The following is a 4,123-nucleotide window of genomic DNA, read 5'->3' as shown; positions in this document are numbered from 1 at the left end:
TTTTAAAACAGTCTTTAATAAAGTGGCCTATCTTTCCACAATAAAAGCATTTTCTGTTATTGTTGCTGTTTTGTTTTCCTTTGATTGGTTTCTTGCCTTTTCCTTCGGTGTTATTCCACTGCCTTTTATTAAAAGTTTTATTCCTGTTAAAATTGGAATGACTGAAGTTACTTACTCTTTTAGGATATGGTTTTTGATTTGATGACATACCCTCAACATTGTACACTTCTTCGTGTTCAGATTTTAATTCAAGTTCTTTATTCAGAAGAGAACTGTGAATTATTTCAACATGAGATCACTCCTACCATACTCTAGAGCATTTCTAATATCTTTATATTTATCTCCTAGAGCATTAAGTAGGCCAACTACCTTCTGTTCATCAGAAATTTTCTCATCACAGTTTGCTAGGTCTTGTGTGATCCTATTAAACCTATCCATATTATCTCCCGTAACAAGATTAGCATCAAATTTAAAACTAAAAAACTGTCTCCAAAGAAAATATTTATTTGGCACAGTCTTTGTAAGATAGTGTTTTTCTAAGGCAGTCCATAATTTTTCAGCAATTTTAGTTTCTCCTACTTTCCTAATTACAGTATCAGACATGTGTAGGAACAAAGTGCTCCAGGCTAATTCATCTTGCTCAGTTTTCCTAGCTTCAGATAAGGTTTCTGGCCAAGATTCATCAATAGCCTTAGCACATTTTAACTGTAATAATAGTGCTTTAATTTTTTTACGCCAGAAACTAAAGTCTCCTTTGTCATCCCACATTTGGACATCTACCTTAAAGTTCATATTGTGTAGGAGTGTGAAATTGTTCACAAGTTATGATAAAACAGATATATCTCAATGATTATTCAGTCAACAGTATGTCACAAAGTTCACTGTCATATTATTCCAATTTCAGATTATATGTGGATTGTGCTTTGGTGTGATGTGTACAAAATTATTGCAACCAAATTAAGACACATTTAGATATTTAAAAGCAGTAAGCACGCTATGAATTTAATTTCATAAACTTACACACAGTAAGTTACCAAAGATTGTAAGTGCAGTGTATGTACCTTTGAAGCATTATACTTTGACAGGTTAACACCTGAGAAGATCAAGTTGAGTATTAGTACAATTCACATAGATTGTACAACAATTTATCAATTGAAAATATGATTTTGATTTTATTCTCAACTCACAGTGAGATATTTAAGAAAACAGTTTTTGAAGATTTCATATTTCTTGAACCGAAGCCCTAATCCCCAAAGTTTTTAGGGTTCTCTCAGGGAACCCTAGATAGAGGTAAACTTAGAGGAGGTTCAGAGAATCTCTAGTTTGAAAAATGATTTTATTACCAAAATAATACTTCCCAAAAATAAGTATACCAGCTATTCAATACAAAAATTGATTAATCACAAATTCAATGTCTGTAGACTGCAGGTACCGCAAAAACAAACAAGAAAAGTCTGTAATTTCACCAAGAACAGGTTAGTTACGGCTTACTATATAACCCAAAAAAAAAAAATTATCACTATACTGTATCACTTACAAATACACAATTGTATACGAAGTTCAACACCAAACGAAATAAGGGAAATCCAACAGTCAACAAGAACACTTGAGTTTCTCAAAGAGAAAACGACATCCACGCTTGCTGTGCCCTCCAAAAATTATTTCAGTATTACTCAAAGAAAAGAAAAAAAATTTAAAGAAAAATTTAATGTTGGCAGATCTTGAAAAAGAATCTGCCGATTTTTCTTTTCGGCCGGTGAGATGATTTCAGACCCTCGACTAGACGGGAACCAAAAATAGCTAAAGGAAAAATACTCTAAGCTCTGATACCACTGTAGGAACCCTAGAATTGTTTCAAAACATCAAAAATCGCAAGACTAAGGATCAAGATTTGTAGATCTAAAAAAAATAGTAAAGAGAAACACAAGCGATTTTTGGCCGAAGCCCCGAGGCTCAGCGATTTGTCAAAATCGTCTAATCCCCGTTGAGCATCCACGAAGGAATAAGCTCGAATCCACTAGAACAAACATCGGCCAAATTACAACAATTTTCGAATCACAGAAGGAACACACAGTTCCAGCCACCACGACAACAATTTCCTCAACAATACGAAGAACTCACACAAGATTTCATAGCATCACGTCTACTCTCAACCAACAAGAAAGAATCAACAAGATTCAAGATGAGAGAGCCAAAAATATAGAGAGAGTTTTCAACTCAAATGAAAAGAAAACGAAAGCTACGTAAAATGAGAGCCAACCCTAACCCTAGACTTGTTGATTCTTTTATATGAAATAAGCAAATCATTTGATTCAATGGTCCAGCGATTGCCAGGTGTCACGATCATGTGAGAGTCGTTTTTCTCAAACAGAAAAACTTGTTTTTCCTTTAAGCAAATAAGCTTCCAGATAATTCTACCAGTTGGGTCATTTAACCGGGTCATGGGCCGTGGATATTAACTTGGGCTTCACAAATGGCAGCAACCCAATTTCTACAGCTAGACATTTTATAAATACAAAATCATTGTATTCTTTATTCATATTATTGTAAAATCTTCGCCTTCTACAAATTATTTTCTTCTTACGATCAATTACTTCATATTTTACCATACAACTTCGATCTGTATCATAAAAAAACTAGTATCGAAATTGTTCCACTTTCAATGAAATGGTTTCAAATTTGGTCCGATTCATAACAAGTGGTATCAGAGTGATTCTGGTAATTTGTTTGTTTATAACAATATAAGTCGCTTAAACTCAACACTAATGCTACTGTCCCAACTGATGATGATTCTATTGGCGTCAATAGAGTCATTCTCAATGAGTGGTTGGTGATAGCTGCTTTTGCCTGCGGAATTGATAGAAGACTTCAACAAGAAGCCATGGAGGCTATGGCACTTCATTATGGGCTCTCATTTGCAGTTGTGATTAGCTTCCAACCTCACTTCGTGGAATGCGATGATCTACAGGTTATTCAAGAATTGAAAAAGGAAGGTTAATCTTGTCGACCTAATTAAATGAATAATCACCAACGTTTACCATTGGTTGCCACCTGATCATTCAAAAATAAAATGTTACTGATTACTCACTTTTACATAATGTTACTCGACCATCATTCATCTCAACTCCATTCATCCACGTGAACAAAAATATCCACTTGGTGAATGAAAATTGTATGTGACGATAAACGATGTTAAAAGTTGAAAATTAAATAAATGAGTAATCACTAACATTTACATTTTGTTATTGATTGTTCACTCAAAAATAAAAGGTCACTAATTGCTCATTACTCTATGCTAGTTATTTGCCAACGTCTTATTGTCCCGTTCTTTATTTTATTCGAGTTCATGATGATTTAGTTGAATGGAATTATTATTTTGTCAAAAAGTAAAAAATATAAACTTGTCCACTGAAATATATAGTCATGCAACGACGATGCATAGCAACTAAATCAAGAAATAAATTAATCTTAAGCAACAAATATTTGAATAAGTAACACGAACTAATTCGAGGAAACAAATTTATAATCTCTTCTTGAAGTATTTTGCTTTCTCTATTGTTCAAAGTTCCGAACAATTGTCTTCGAAGACAAAACTTATTTTCGTTCATATAGAAGCAACACTTCATTCGCATACGAACCAACGAACATGTTAGCTTTTATCGCAAAACTATTGACACAAACATTGGAGCGAAACTTTGTACACGGAAAGGACAGCTTTGTTTGTAAAATTTAGACATGGTCATTCATTCAAAGTCAAGTCTTTCATAAATGTTGCTACTTTAAATTAAAAGATGAGAATTATCCAGGAAAATACACAAGTATATAAAGAGTACAATATTTGAAAAAAATCTTTTAAATGAATTCTATTTAGTGCCAATGAGTTTTCGTTTATGAGATTCACAACTTCTATTAACTTTTCGACCATACACTCTATCATCTTTTATAAAAAAATTACTAAAAATTTGATTTTTAATCAAACCAAATGGGATAGAAAGACACTATCATTTCCAAGCAACATGACTATTTAAATTAAATGACGCAACCATTAAATTTGATAATATTTTATACTTTATTTTTATTTCATATTTCCTTCTTAGAAAAAAAAAAAATTAATTCACTTCTC

This window comes from Olea europaea, chromosome 10 (assembly GCF_002742605.1).
Source record: "Olea europaea var. sylvestris chromosome 10, O_europaea_v1, whole genome shotgun sequence".
NCBI lineage: Eukaryota > Viridiplantae > Streptophyta > Magnoliopsida > Lamiales > Oleaceae > Olea > Olea europaea.
Note: the sequence above shows the minus strand (reverse complement) of the source record.